The sequence below is a fragment of the Schistocerca americana genome, chromosome 2, assembly GCF_021461395.2.
Source record: "Schistocerca americana isolate TAMUIC-IGC-003095 chromosome 2, iqSchAmer2.1, whole genome shotgun sequence".
NCBI classification, from domain to species: Eukaryota; Metazoa; Arthropoda; class Insecta; order Orthoptera; family Acrididae; genus Schistocerca; species Schistocerca americana.
The window spans coordinates 251,509,239-251,526,079 of record NC_060120.1 but is presented as its reverse complement, the minus strand read 5'-3'; positions in this window follow the sequence as shown (position 1 = coordinate 251,526,079).

Below are 16,841 nucleotides of genomic sequence, written 5' to 3'. Positions count from 1 at the left end.
GATAAGGATTTGCTGTCATATTACGCTCCAGAATCCTAAAATTTTTACTTTTTCACTTCATATAAAGCAAATAATATGATTTGAGAGGATGAAACGAATTATATGCTTCTCAGAAAAAGTATTTCCTCCTCTACTTCTACCAAGTGCAGCTCCTTAGTTCTTTATGCGTACTGCATAAATTGTGGTGTCACCTCACTTTACTTTATGAGAAGGTTCTTGTTCTCTTTGGGTCAAAAGGGAGTGGACGCTGTCATTGGTTAATTTTCTGATTACTAATGACATGGTACTTGTTTCACTTGCACCATCGCATATGTCAGTAGAGATTCACTTTGGCTACTGGAAGAACGTGCAGATAGTGGTGTCGGGACACTACATTCAGAAACGTGATGATGTCTGTATCTGAAAACTATTGAAACACTTTTATGTTATTTTCTGTTCATCGCTGCAGGAAATAGATATCTCCTTGAGGATATGGTATCTAACGCTAGGCTTCATTATACATTCAATTTCCCACTGTAGCCCTGCCCTCCGAGCCGAGATATTACCCCAACTGCCAACAGAAAAGCGTCCACTTTCCTCTCTTTCCGTGGGATACCTAGAACTGAAGCGCTCTTCTCATGGTCCGTACACCTAGTAATACGAAAAAGGGTAGTTATGTAATAAAACTCTTCACAAATTCAACAAGCAATTTATTTAATAAATGCGATATCAAAGAAATATAACTATAAAAAAAGGCAGAACTAAAAATGGTTCAAATGGCTCTGAGCACTATGGGACTTAACATCTATGGTCATCAGTCCCCTAGAACTTAGAACTACCTAAACTTAACTAACCTAAGGACACCACACAACACCCAGTCATCACGAGGCAGAGAAAATCCCTGACCCCGCCGGGAATCGAACACGGGAACCCGGGCGCGGGAAGCGAGAACGGTACCGCACGACCACGAGCTGCGGACTAAAGGCAGAACTAATATACAATGAGTGTGCTACAGAACAAAGCTAGATTTAACTAAAACGCTTGTATTTACGACAATACATGTTGTTGTTGTTGTGGTCTTCAGTCCTGAGACTGGTTTCATGCAGCTCTCCATGCTACCCTATCTTGTGCAAGCTTCTTCATCTCCCAGTACTTACTGCAACCTACATCCTTCTGAATCTGCTTAGTGTATTCATCTCTTGGTCTCCCTCTACGATTTTTACCCTCCACGCTGCCCTCCAATACTAAATTGGTGATCCCTTGATGCCTCAGAACATGTCCTACCAACCGATCCCTTCTTCTAGTCAAGTTGTGCCACAAACTTCCCTTCTCCCCAATCCTATTCAACACCTCATTAGTTATGTGATATACCCATCTAATCTTCAGCAATCTTCTGTAGCACCACATTTCGAAAGCTTCTATTCTCTTCTTGTCTAAACTATTTATCGTCCATGTTTCACTTCCATACATGGCGACACTCCATACAAATACTTTCAGAAACGACTTCCTGAGACTTAAATCTATACTCGATGTTAACAAATTTCTCTTCTTCAGAAACGCTTTCCTTGCCATTGCCAGTCTACATTTTATATCCTCTCTACTTCGACCATCATCAGTTATTTTGCTCCCCAAATAGCAAAACTCCTTTACTACTTTCAGTGTCTCATTTCCTAATCTATTCCCCTCAGCATCACCCGACTTAATTCGACTACATTCCATTATCCTCGTTTTGCTTTTGTTGACGTTCATCTTATATCCTCCTTTCAAGACACTGTCCATTCCGTTCAACTGCTCTTCCAAGTTCTTTGCTGTCTCTGACAGAATTACAATGTCATCGGCGAACCTCAAAGTTTTTATTTCTTCTCCATGGATTTTAATACCTACTCCGAATTTTTCTTTTGTTTCCTTCACTGCTTGCTCAATATACAGATTGAATAACATTGAGGTGAGGCTACAACCCTGTCTCACTCCCTTCCCAACCACTGCTTCCCTTTCATGCCCCTCAACTCTTATAACTGCCATTTGGTTTCTATAAAAATTGTAAATAGCCTTTCGCTCCCTATATTTTACCCCTGCCACCTTCAGAATTTGAAAGAGAGTATTCCAGTCAACATTGTCAAAAGCTTTCTCTAAGTCTACAAATGCTAGAAACGTAGGTTTGCCTTTCCTTAATCTAGCTTCTAAGATAAGTCGTAGGGTCAGTATTGCCTCACGTGTTCCAATATTTCTACGGAATCCGAACTGATCTTCCCCGAGGTCGCCTTCTACTAGTTTTTCCATTCGTCTGTAAAGAATTCGCGTTAGTATTTTGCAGCCGTGACTTATTAAACTGATAGTTCGGTAATTTTCACATCTGTCAACACCTGCTTTCTTTGGGATTGGAATTATTATATTCTTCTTGAAGTCTGAGGGTATTTTGCCTGTCTCATACATCTTGCTCACCAGGACTGGCTCTCCCAAGGCCGTCAGTAGTTCTAATGGAATGTTGCCTACTCCAGGAGCTTTGTTTCGACTCAGGTCTTTCAGTGCTCTGTCAGACTCTTCACGCAGTATCATGTCTCCCATTTCATCTTCATCTACATCCTCTTCCATTTCCATAATATTGTCCTCAAGTACGTCTCCCTTGTATAGACCCTCTATATACTCCTTCCACCTTTCTGCTGCCGGCCGCGGTGGTCTCGCGGTTCTAGGCGCGCAGTCCGGAACCGCGCGAGTGCTACGGTCGCAGGTTCGAATCCTGCCTCTGGCATGGATGTGTGTGATGTCCTTAGGTTAGTTAGGTTTAAGTAGTTCTAAGTTCTAGGGGACTGATGACCACAGCTGTTAAGTCCCATAGTGCTCAGAGCCAGCCTTTCTGCTTTCCCTTCCTTGCCTAGAACTGGGTTTCCATCTGAGCTCTTAACATTCATACAAGTGATTCTCTTTTCTCCAAAGGTCTCTTTAATTTTCCTGTAGGCAGTATCTATCTTACCCCTAGTGAGATAAGCCTCTACCTCCTTACATTTATCCTCCAGCCATCCCTGCTTAGCTATTTTGCACTTCCTGTCGATCTCATTTTTGAGACGTTTGTATTCCTTTTTGCCTGCTTCATTTACTGCATTTTTATATTTTCTCCTTTCATCAATTAAATTCAATATTTCTTCTGTTACCCAAAGATTTCTACTAGCCCTCGTCTTTTTACCTACTTGATCCTCTGCTGCCTTCACTGCTTCATCCCTCAAAGCTACCCATTCGTCTTCTACTGTATTTCTTTCCCCCATTCCTGCCATTTGTTCCCTTACGGTCTCCCTGAAACTATGTACAACCTCTGGTTTAGTCAGTTAATCCAGGTCCCATCTCCTTTTTGCAGTTTCTTCAGTTTTAAACTACAGTTCATAACCAATAGATTGTGGTCAGATCTGAAATCTGTCAGCATCTACAGGGTTCTTCCATGTATACAGCCTTCTTTTATGATTCGTTAACCAAGTGTTAGCTATGATTAAGTCGTGCTCTGTGCAAAATTCTACCAGGCGGCTTCCTCTTTCATTTCTTAGCCCCAATCCATATTCACCTACTACGTTTCCTTCTCTCCCTTTTCCTACTACCGAATTCCAGTCGCCCGTGACTATTAAAGTTTCGTCTCCCTTCACTATCTGAATAATTTCTTTTATTTTGTCATACATTTCTTCAATTTCTTCGTCATCTGCAGAGCTAGTTGGCATATAAACTTGTACTACTGTAGCAGGCGTGGGTTTCGTGTCTATCTTGGCCACAATAATGCGTTCACTATGCTGTTTGTAGTAGCTTACCCGCATTCCTATTTTTTATTCATTATTAAACCTACTCCTGCATTACCCCTATTTGACTTTGTATTTATAACCCTGTATTCGCCTGACAAAAAGTCTTGTTCCTCCTGCCACCGAACGTCACTAATTCCCACTATATCTAACTTTAACCTAACCATTTCCCTTTTTAAATTTTCTAACCTACCTGCCCGATTAAGGGCAGTTTTCTTTCTCCTGATATCGAAGTCCTCTTGAGTAGTCCCCGCCCGGAGATCCGAATGGGGGACTATTTTACCTCCGGAATATTTTACCCAAGAGGACGCCATCATCATTAACCATACAGTTAAGCTGCATGCCCTTGTGAAAAATTACGGCTGTAGTTTCCCCTTGCTTTCAGCCGTTCGCAGTACCAGAACAGCAAGGCCATTTTGGTTAGTGCTACACGGCCAGATCAGTCAATCATCCAGACTGTTGCCCCTGCAACTACTGAAAAGGCTGCTGCCCCTCTTCAGGAACCATGCGTTTGTCTGGCCTCTCAACAGATACCCCTCCGTTGTGGTTGCATCTACGGTACGGCCATCTGTATCGCTGAGGCACGCAAGCCTCCCCACCAACGGCAAGGTCCATCGTTCATACTACATAGGATCAATTTATTGATATCTCACCTGAGCTGGTGCACTGTTCATGAAAGAAAATATATTCTTTTACCTGCTCCAAAGCCAATGTAATTCTCCAGCAAAAGCCATGCTGTAGATCTCTGACAAACAGTGAAGCGTTACTTTATAGCAGCTCTTCGACATAAAATTCCATTGTCTTTCATTCTCCTTCTCAGAGTTCATGGAATGCCAGGAAACTAAGAAATCCCTCCCGTATGACGAGAATTGAGGGTCGGATTGGCACGTATGTTGTCGAACAGACATTGGTTGACCATTGCACAAGACACAGGCGGTCGTCCACGGCCACTTTTCTGCCCGATACGGCCTGTTCCAACATATCCCCTCCACGAACGCTTCGCTGTCATTTTCGATACGCCGCATCTCTCACCAGCCTCGGATAGGCAGTAATTACCGTACTCGATCATTGCGATAACACGAACTCCAGCTCCACGGAGCTGTTACAGTGGATCAAGCCTTCATGATGTAGTTCACCCTTTATAAACAGTGTGTTTATGGACGTTCCACAACGAGGTTAGCAATGCCTCACTTGCAGAGAAGATCACTTGCTGAACGAAGCAATACAAATGTATTGCATAAAATATCAAAAGTCTATCATGTACTCAACAAGAAGGAAAACAAAATTTGTTACAATAGTGCATAAATCAATAACGTTAAAATGTAAAGGCAAATGAAGCAATACAAACAGCATTACATATCAGTGTGAACTATTACAGTGTGACAGCATGTTCCAAAATTAATTCTTACTTAGCCCGTTTCTGCACATTACGTTAACTAAATGTTCAAATGTTCAAATGTGTGTGAAATCTTATGGGACTTAACTGCTAAGGTCATCAGTCCCTAAGCTTACACACTACTTACACTAAATTATCCTAAGGACTAACATACACATCCATGCCCGAGGGAGGACTCGAACCTCCGCCGGGACCAGCCGTGTTAACTAAATGCTTGGGGGATGTATTATATCTGTAATTGTATTTAGCATACACACTGCACTCTTGAGGTCGTGACTCGGGTCTGCACAATGTTTTATGTTGGCTCACCGACGTGCTCTGCATTAAGCGCTAACACATAAATAAAAAGACATCATCGTTGGCCGACCGGTGTGGCCGTGTGGTTCTAGGCGCTTCAGTCTGGAACCGCGTGACCGCTACGGTCGCAGGTTTGAATCCTGCCTCGGGCATGGATGTGTGTGATGTCCTCAGGTTAGTTAGTTTTAAGTAGTTCTAAGTTCTAGGGGACTGATGACCACAGAAGTTAAGTCCCATAGTGCTCAGAGCCATTTGAACCATCATCGTTGCTCTGAATGTAGTGTGCATACATCGTTACCTACACATTCTTCGAATAGACCAAGTGAAACTCTGTTCCGATATCAGATGGAACAATTGGAACCAGCACCATGTCATTAGTCATCAGAAAATTATCCAGTGATAGTATCCATTCCCTTTTGACCCAAAGAAAACAAGAACCTTCTCATAAAGTAAGGTGAGGTAACACCAAAATTTACGTAACACACATAAAGAACTAAGGAGCTTTTCTGCACTTGGTAGAAGTAGAGAAGGAAATACTTTACCTTAGAAGCATATAATTCTGTTCATCCTTTCATATCATAGCATTCGCTGTCATATGAAGTGACAAAGAAAACATTTTGAGATTCTGCAGCGTAATATGACGCCAAGTCCATATCATAGTCCCGATCGGAAATCTCTCTCCTTTCGTGCATTACTACCGCTCGCAGATTATTGTTGACGGAGTTGTGGATAGCAAGCTTTGCAGCGGAATTAGCCTTATGTTATGTTAGTAATTACGTTGTACGGAACATTTAGGAAAGGAGAGTAGCCCCTACAGCAGTGAAGATCTTTGTGTACGCCCGCCCTTCGCTCAGCACTGACTGTCTGCTGCGGCAACCCTTTACAGAAATAACGTGACAGGGCACACCATATTAGAGCATTCCAGCTATCCTTCAAAGTCGTCAGGAGATGGACTGAGAGTGAAATTAACGTCGCTTCCCGAGTCATATTCAACCCATAAAGGAGTAGTACTTAAGGTAGTCGCATGTTCCAGCAAATGCACTTTGATCATTTCCATATAAAGCTCTTAAGGCCAAAAGGACCGGTCAGTGTGTACAACTATCCGGCATTCATCAAGGTCAAATTGAAAGAACTAGGTGCGCACTGCAAATGGAAATTTCGTTCAAAAGACGCTTTTCGCTTTCCTTGGCAAAGCATCAGAAGCAGTTGTATTGTAATTATCATGAGTAGATTTTAATAACAGCTGTATGATCAGAATGGTCTGCTGGTGGTATGTAGTCCATCTATTCTGAATGACATTTGTGGTTGTGCACTGTCGCTTCTTACGACCAACTACTCTGATTAAGGTCTGCCTATTTCGTCCTGCTCTGCAGGCTGGCATACACTATATACTGACGTGTGATTATGAACATCTGCCCTGATATGCCGCCTCATGTTAGCCCCAAGAACAAGCAAATAAGCGAACCGAAAGCGCCTAGCATTAGAAGGCAAACACTGTCAATGTGCTCAATCTAATGTATGTAACAGCTATCTCATTAGCACCAAGCAGGCACAGAATTCATTCTTGTGAAAAATACGTAAATTATGCAGATATTTGCTAAATAAATAACTATCTGCTCTGCTACCGAAATGACAGCCACTACGCAGGTTCTATACGTTACAATTCTTAAGTAAACAGTTTGTTGCAATATTGCTTCTCCTGTTCTGAAATATACTGACCATTGGTTATTTGAGTAAATAGGTGCTACGTTGAGTCACATGTATTTGACATGTACACTACTGGCCATTGAAACTGGTACAGCACGAAGATGACGTGCTATAGACGCGAAATTTAACCGACAGGAAGAAGATACTGTGATACGCAAATGATTCGATTTTCAGAGCATTCACACAAGGTTGGCGCCGGTGGCGACACCTACAACGTGCTGACATGAGGAAAGTTTCCACCCGATTTCTCATACACAAACAGCAGTTGACCGGCGTTGCCTGGTGAAACGTTGTTGTGATGCCTCGTGTAAGGAGGAGAAATGCGTACCATCACGTTTCCTACTTTGATAAAGGTCGGATTGTTGCCTATCGCAATTAAGGTTTATCGTATCGCGACTCCAACGGCCTCGTATCTTTAGCAGTCGAGATGACAGGCATCTTATCCGCATAGCTGTTGTGGATCGTGCAGCCACGTCTCGATCCCTGAGTCAACAGATGGAGACGTTTGCAAGACAACAACCATCTGCACGAACAGTTCGACGACGTTTGCAGCAGCATGGACTATCATCTCGGAGACCATGGCTGCGGTTACCCTTGACGCTGCATCACAGACGGGAGCGCCTGCGATGGTGCACTCAACGACGAACCTGGGTGCACGAATGGCAAAACGTCATTTTTTCGGATGAATCCAGGTTCTGTTTACAGCATCATGATGGTCGCATCCGTGTTTGGCGACATCGCGGTGAACGCACGTTGGATGCATGTATTTGTCATCGCCATACTGGCGTACAACATGGCGTGATGGTGTGGGGTGCCATTAGTTACACGTCTCGGTCACCTCTTGTTCACATTGACAGCACTTTGGACAGTGGACGCTACATTTCAGATGTGTTACGACCCGTGGCTCTACCCTTAATTCGATCCCTATGAAACGCTACATTTCAGTAGGCTAATGCACGACCGCATGTTGCAGGTCCTGTACGGGCCTTTCTGGATACAGAAAATGTTCGACTGCTGCCCTGGTCAGCACATTCTCCAGATCTCTCACCAACTGAAAACGTCTTGTCAATGGTGGCCGAGCAACTGGCTCGTCACAATACGCCAGTCACTACTCTTGATGAACTGTGGTATCGTGTTGAAGCTGCATGGGCAGCTGTACCTGTACACGCCATCCAAGCTGTGTTTGACTCAATGCCCAGGCGTATCAAGGCCGTTATTACAGCCAGAGGTGGTTGTTCTGGGTACTGCTTTCTCAGGATGTATGCACCCAAATTGAGTGAAAATGTAATCACATGTCAGTTAATATATTGGTCCAATGAATACCCGTTTATCATCTACATTTCTTCTTGGTGTAGCAATTTTAATGGCCAGTAGTGTATTAACAATATCGTAAAACAATGACTCAGGAAACGATGCCACTAAAGCCCCATTACCCGTATACCAAACAAATGTTCGCAAATAACTTGTATTTTCTCAGAGAACAGTTATGCATATAATACCATCCGAAAGATGGTTCGTCACTCGGTGACAGTCGACGGACTTCCAGGAGTGGAACTAAATTATCCTACTCAGTTCACTATACAGGGTGCGTCAAAAAATGTACACACACTTTGAAGCGTCATAGAAAATTTATTTCCCGTTCTACAACGTTAAATTTCTGGAAATCTACATCTACATCTACATGACTACTCTGCAATTCACATTTAAGTGCTTGGCAGAGGGTTCATCGAACCACAATCATACTATCTCTCTACCATTCCACTCCCGAACAGCGCGCGGGAAAAACGAACACCTAAATCTTTCTGTTCGAGCTCTGATTTCTCTTATTTTATTTTGATGATCATTCCTATCTATGTAGGTTGGGCTCAACAAAATATTTTCGCATTCGGAAGAGAAAGTTGGTGACTGAAATTTCGTAAATAGATCTCGCCGCGACGAAAAACGTCTTTGCTTTAATGACTTCCATCCCAACTCGCGTATCATATCTGCCACACTCTCTCCCCTATTACATGATAATACAAAACGAGCTGCCCTTTTTTGCACCCTTTCGATGTCCTCCATCAATCCCACCTTGTAAGGATCCCACACCGCGCAGCAATATTCTAACAGAGGACGAACGAGTGTAGTGTAAGCTGTCTCTTTAGTGGACTTGTTGCATCTTCTGGGTGTCCTGCCAATGAAACGCAACCTTTGGCTCGCCTTCCCCACAATATTATCTATGTGGTCTTTCCAACTGAAACTGTTCGTAATTTTAACACCCAGGTACTTAGTTGAATTGACAGCCTTGAGAATTGTACTATTTATCAAGTAATCGAATTCCAACGGATTTCTTTTGGAACACATGTGGATCACCTCACACTTTTCGTTATTTAGCGTCAATGGAAAGCTTAAAGTCTAAATGAAAAAAAAAAACCAAATGTACTTTGCAAATGTGTTTAGTGTTCAAACTGGTGGCCTTCAGCATCAATACATTCCTGAGTACGAATCACCACTGATTCCGTACATCGTACCAAAGTGTCCAATGAGATTTCTGCGCACACCGCCTGAATCTAATTCCAAAGTGTGTCCAGGTTACGTGGTTTACGTTTGTACACCTCATCTTTTACTGTGCCCCATAAGAAGAAATCCAGCGGGGTGAGGTCTGGAGAACGTGCAGGAAACTCAATTGGTCCCCTGCGTCCTATCCACTGGCTTGGCACATTGTGATCCAGGTATGCTCGTACGTCCCTATGTTAGGGCGGCAGGGCGCCATCTTGTTGGAAATAAACCTCATCATTACCATATAATGCACGAATGGCAGGGAATATGGAGTCAGCAAGCACTGTTAGGTACGTTTTTCCAGTAACAGTACCTTCGAAGCGGGAAGGCTCAATGAGTCCCCTTGCAGACAAACCACACCACACATTTACATCAGGCAAATTCAGAGCCTTCTCAACTGTAATGTGAGGATTAGCTTCAGCCCAGTACATGCAATTGTGCCTATTGACAGTTCCATTGAGTTTGAATTGGGCTTCATCCGACCAAATTATGCTACCCATAAATCCCGGTTCACCTCTCACCATCTCCTGAATCCATTCACAAAATTCTAACCTTCGGTCTGGATCGTCGTCACTTAGCTGTTGCACCAGCCTTGGAATGTACACACGAAACTTGCCTTTCTTCAGAATGCATAGCACACTACTAGCACTTACATTACTCTCACGTGCCGCGTGCCTTGAAGATTTTTGAGGCGAACGCTGAAACAGTTCCAAGACCGCATTTGGGGAATCATCACTTGTAGCTGTACGAGGTCGCCCTGATCGACCTTTATACACATCACACACTGTTCCATAAATTTAGAATTTGTCTCATAGACGTGTAATTGTTAACCTTGAAGGTGGTTCTGTACTATACTCACTTCTCCACTGTCTTCGAACTGCAGCTACATTCTCAAACTTCCAGTACCACTTAATTATCTGCTTCCGCGCTTCAACGCTCAAACGCACGTCCGCCATGTTGCAGTTACTTCCTTGCCACTGCTGCCACCTGTTGAAGAAACATAACATTACATTCTCACAGATATTTAACCTTGTAGAACGGGAAATAAATTGTCTAAGACAGTTCAAAGTGTGCATACATTTTCTTGACGCACCCTGTATATTTAATTGTAATTTCCATGAATTTTTCTGAACAGTTTGTGCATAATACGTAACATGGCTTGGAAACTTAAAAGTTTAGGACTGGAAGAAGGTTATGTAACGGGAAAATTATAATATTTCTCGTCAATTACTTTGTGCTGCCAAGCTTAATAAGTTTAGAGACAAGGAATCTGTGGAACAATTACGTCCTAATCAGTGTAAGATTAAGTAGTCTAACCGTGTAATGTTAAAACACAGTTAATCCAGAGTACTAAAACGGCAAATGAAGTTTGGGATGCCTAAATATTAAATGAACAGTCGAAATACAAAAAGTGTATCACACGATACCGCACCACACTAACTGATGCAAAAGTAACTGTTTCCTATACAGGCTTTGGTGTAAACCGAAACGAGACACAGCTCCACGTCAGCAGAAGGCACCACTGGACGTTGATTTATGACCAGCCACTGGCACCCCCACCCCCAAATACTCCAATAGCCACTCCGACAGCAAACAGTGAACAAAACAGTTCTATGTTAAGTTAGATTTTTATCTTTGTTGTTGTCTTCTTCAGTCCAGAAACTGGTTTGATGCAGCTCTCCATGTTACTCTATCCTGGCAAGTCTCTTCATGTTTGAATAACTACTGCAACATACATCCTTCTGAATCTGCTTAGTTTATTCATCTGTTAGTCTCCCTCTACGATTTTTACCTTCCACGCCTCCCTCGATGATTAAACTGATGATCCCTTGATGCCTCAGAACGTGTCCTAACCGATCCCTTCCTCTACTCAAGCTGTGCCACAAACTCCTCTTCTCCCCAGTTCTATGTTGTACCTCCTCATTAGTCTAAACTTCAGCATTCTTCTGTAGCACCACATTTGGAAAGCTTCTATTCTCTTTTTGTCTAGACTATTTATCGTCCATGTTTCACTACCATACATGGCTACACTCCATACAAATACTTTCAGAAAGGACTTCTGACACATAAATCTATACTCAATGTTAACAAATTTCTCTTCTCCAGAAACACTTTACTTGCCTTGGCCAGTCTGCATTTTATGTCCTCTCCACTTCGACCATCATCAGTTATTTTGCTGCCCAAACAGCAAAACTCATCTACTACTTTAAGTGTCTCCTTTCCTAATCCAATTCCCTCAGCATCACCGGATTTAATTCGACTACGTGCCATTATCCTCGTTTAGCTTTTGTTGATGTTTATCTTATACCCTTCTTTCAAGACACTGTCCATTCCGTTCAGCTGCTCTTCCAGGTGCCTCAAGGTTGTTATTTCTTCTCCATAGATTTTAATTCTTATTCCAAATTTTTCTTTTGTTTCCTTTACTGCTTGCTCAATATACAGATCGGATAACATCGAGGATAGGCTACAACACTGTTTCACACCCTTCTCAACCACTGCTTGCCTTTCATGGCCCTCCACTCCCATAACTGCCATCTGGTTCCTGTACAAATTGTAAATAGCCTTTCGCTCCCTGTGTTTTACCCCTGCCACCTTTGGACTTTGAAAGAGAGTGTTCCAGTCAACATTGTCAAAAGCTTTCTCTAAGTCTACAAATGCTACACACATAGGTTTGCCTTCCCTTAAGCTATCTTCTGAGATAGGTCGTAGGGTCAGTATTGCCTCGCGTATTCAGTGTTCCAACATACACTCCTGGAAATGGAAAAAAGAACACATTGACGCCGGTGTGTCAGACCCACCATACTTGCTCCGGACACTGCGAGAGGGCTGTACAAGCAATGATCACACGCACGGCACAGCGGACACACCAGGAACCGCGGTGTTGGCCGTCGAATGGCGCTAGCTGCGCAGCATTTGTGCACCGCCGCCGTCAGTGTCAGCCAGTTTGCCGTGGCATACGGAGCTCCATCGCAGTCTTTAACACTGGTAGCATGCCGCGACAGCGTGGACGTGAACCGTATGTGCAGTTGACGGACTTTGAGCGAGGGCGTATAGTGGGCATGCGGGAGGCCGGGTGGACGTACCTCCGAATTGCTCAACACGTGGGGCGTGAGGTCTCCACAGTACATCGATGTTGTCGCCAGTGGTCGGCGGAAGGTGCACGTGCCCGTCGACCTGGGACCGGACCGCAGCGACGCACGGATGCACGCCAAGACCGTAGGATCCTACGCAGTGCCGTAGGGGACCGCACCGCCACTTCCCAGCAAATTAGGGACACTGTTGCTCCTGGGGTATCGGCGAGGACCATTCGCAACCGTCTCCATGAAGCTGGGCTACGGTCCCGCACACCGTTAGGCCGTCTTCCGCTCACGCCCCAACATCGTGCAGCCCGCCTCCAGTGGTGTCGCGACAGGCGTGAATGGAGGGACGAATGGAGACGTGTCGTCTTCAGCGATGAGAGTCGCTTCTGCCTTGGTGCCAATGATGGTCGTATGCGTGTTTGGCGCCGTGCAGGTGAGCGCCACAATCAGGACTGCATACGACCGAGGCACACAGGGCCAACACCCGGCATCATGGTGTGGGGAGCGATCTCCTACACTGGCCGTACACCACTGGTGATCGTCGAGGGGACACTGAATAGTGCACGGTACATCCAAACCGTCATCGAACCCATCGTTCTACCATTCCTAGACCGGCAAGGGAACTTGCTGTTCCAACAGGACAATGCACGTCCGCATGTATCCCGTGCCACCCAACGTGCTCTAGAAGGTGTACGTCAACTACCCTGGCCAGCAAGATCTCCGGATCTGTCCCCCATTGAGCATGTTTGGGACTGGATGAAGCGTCGTCTCACGCGATCTGCACGTCCAGCACGAACGCTGGTCCAACTGAGGCGCCAGGTGGAAATGGCATGGCAAGGCGTTCCACAGGACTACATCCAGCATCTCTACGATCGTCTCCATGGGAGAATAGCAGCCTGCATTGCTGTGAAAGGTGGATATACACTGTACTAGTGCCGACATTGTGCATGCTCTGTTGCCTGTGTCTATGTGCCTGTGGTTCTGTCAGTGTGATCATGTGATGTATCTGACCCCAGGAATGTGTCAATAAAGTTTCCCCTTCCTGGGACAATGAATTCACGGTGTTCTTATTTCAATTTCCAGGAGTGTATGTACGAAATCCAAACTGATCTACCCCGAGGTCGGCTTCTACCAACTATTCCATTCGTCTGTAAAGAATTCGTGTTAGTATTTTGCAGCCGTGATTTATTAAACTGATTGCTGATTGTGCAATAACTTTCGCACCTGTCAACACCTGCTTCCTTTGGGATTGGAATTATTATACTCTTCTTGAAGTCCGTGGGTATTTTGCCTGTCTCGTACATCTTGCTCACCAGAAGGAAGAGTTTTGTTGTGGCTGCCTCTCCCAAAGTTATCAGTGGTTCTACTCCCAGCGCCTTGTATCAACTTGGGTATTTCAGTGCTCTGTCAAATTCTACACGCAGTATCTTATCTCCAGTTTCATCTTGATCGGCGTGCTCTTCCATTTCCATAATATTTCCCTCAAGTACATTACCCTCAATATACACCTTCCACCTTTCTCCTTCCCCTTCTTTGCTTAGGACTGGTTTTCCATCTGAACTGTTGATATTCATACAGCTGATTCTCTTTTCTCCAAAGGTCTATTTACTTTTCCTATAGGCAGGGTTTATCTTACCCTTAGTGATATATGCTTCTCTGTCCTTACATTTGTCTTCTAGGCATTCTGCACTTCCTGTCGATCTCATTTTTGAGACGTTTGTATTCCTCTTTGCCTATTTCATTTACTGCATTTTTATATTTTATACTTTCATCTTAGATTCAATATCTCTTCTGTTACCCAATGGTTTCTACTAGCTCTTGTCTTTTATCTACTTGATCCTGTGGTGCCTTCACTATTTCATCTCTCAAAGCTATCCATTCTTCTTCTACTGTATTTCTTTCCACTGTTCTTGTCAACCGTTTCCTAATGCTCTCTCCGAAACTCTTTACAACCTCTGGTTCTTTCAGTTTATTCAGGCCCCGTTCCCTTAAATTCCTACCTTTTTGCAGTTTTTTCAGTTTTAATCTACAGTTTATAACCAATAGATTGTGGTCAGAGTCCACATCTGCCCCTGGAAATGCCTTGCAATTAAAAACCTGTTTCCTGAACTCTGTCTTACCATTTTATAATTTGTCTGAAACCTTCCAGTGTCTCCAGGCCTCTTCCGCGTATACAACCTTCTTTCATGGTTCTTAAACAAAGTGTTAGCTATGATTAAGTTATGCTCTGTTCAAAATTCTACCAGGCGACTTCCTCTTTCATTCCTTACCCCCATTCCATCTTCACTTACTACTTTTCCTTCTCTTCCTTTTCTTGCTATCGAATTCTAGTCCCCCATCACTATTAAATTTTCGTCTCTCTTAACTATTTGAATAATTTCTTTTATCACATCATAGATTTCTTCAATCTCTTCATCGTCTGGGCTGTGGAGTTAGTTGGCATGTAAACTTAAGTAATGTGGTAGGCGTGACCTTCGTATCTATTTTGGCTACAATAATGTGTTCAATATGCTGTTCGTAGTAGCTTATCCACGTTCCTTCTTTTTTATTCATTATTAAGCCTACTTCTGCATTACACTTATTTGATTTTATGTTTATAACCCTGTATTTACCTGACCAGAAGTATTATTTCGCCTGCCATCGAACTTCACTAATTCCCACTATATCTAACTGTAACCTGTCCATTTCTCTTTTTAAATTTTCTAACTCATCTGCCCAGTTAAGGGAACTGACACTCCACGCTCCGATCCGTAGAACGCCAGTTTTGTTTCTCCTGATAACGACGTCCTCCTGAGTTGTCCCTGTCTGTAGAACCGAATGGGGGACTATTTTAACCCTGCAATACTTACCCAACAGGACGCCATCATCATTTAACCATACAGTAAAGCTGCATGCCCTCGGGGAAAATTATGGCTGTAGTTCCCCCTTGCTTCCAGCTGTTTGCAGTACCAGCACAGCAAGGCCATTTTGGTTGATGTTACAAGACCAGTTCAGTCAGTCATCCAGACTGTTACCCATGTATCTACTGAAAAGGCTTCTGCCCCTCTTCAGGAACCACACGTTTGTCTGGCCTGTCAACAGATACCCCTCGATTGTGGTTGCACCAACGATGCGGCTATCTGCATCGTTGAGGCACGCAAGCCTCCCCACCAACGGCAAGGTCCATGGCTCATGGGGGGGATTTATCTTTATATAACAGTTTTCTGCACGCATAAGCGCCTGATGATGAGCAAAACGTGCTTGAAATGCGTTGCAATATGTTAAACATAAAATAAATAGTTTAACTGATTTTCTCTGCCTTAGCCTGCACTATACCGATGAGAAAGTGCTCATATTCTTGATTGCTCAGTAGCTGAATACTGCTAAAACTGTAGCCATGGCCTCAATTCCCACTGGAAAATCATAATTAAAGTCTGACTATTTCCTACCCCTGTATATTAACTGATAAACGCCCCAACAGATTTCTACGAAAGCCTTTAGTTGGTAAGGCAGTGCTGTGTAGGTCAAAAAGTAGTTTTTCATAATTGTCTGATGATTGATGGAGTATGCCAAATTTCGCTGATTATTGTTTATTAATTCATAGGTGCTTCTCTGTTGCTTATTTTTTAATTTTTTCGAATAATGGACCTAGAGGAATGGACACATTGGTCGACTGCCATACAGATTATTCATATTTACCTTATGTATTTCCCTTCAGAGCAACGGCAAAGAATCCAGCCAGAAAAGATAATAAGAAAATGATTAATTTTGGTATAAATCTGTGCTCAGAGTCACAATTTATGAGACATCTACAGTAGATGTGGCGGTTGGGGAGGGGGAGTGGGCGTGAACGACGGTGTGGTAGACCATAACACATGTTTAGCGCCTCGGTAAGAGGGCGGCAGTCCAGCAATAGAAATTACGTCGTTGGCAGACAGCTGTGAGCATAGAGCATTTTACCCCAATTAACTGACATATACTGAGACTGTGTTACGTGTAGGGTGTGGAATTAGTGGTGTTGATGCTATTCACCCATTGTTTAGCAATTCTTTCATAGATAGAAACTGAGTATGACCTGTAATCAGATTT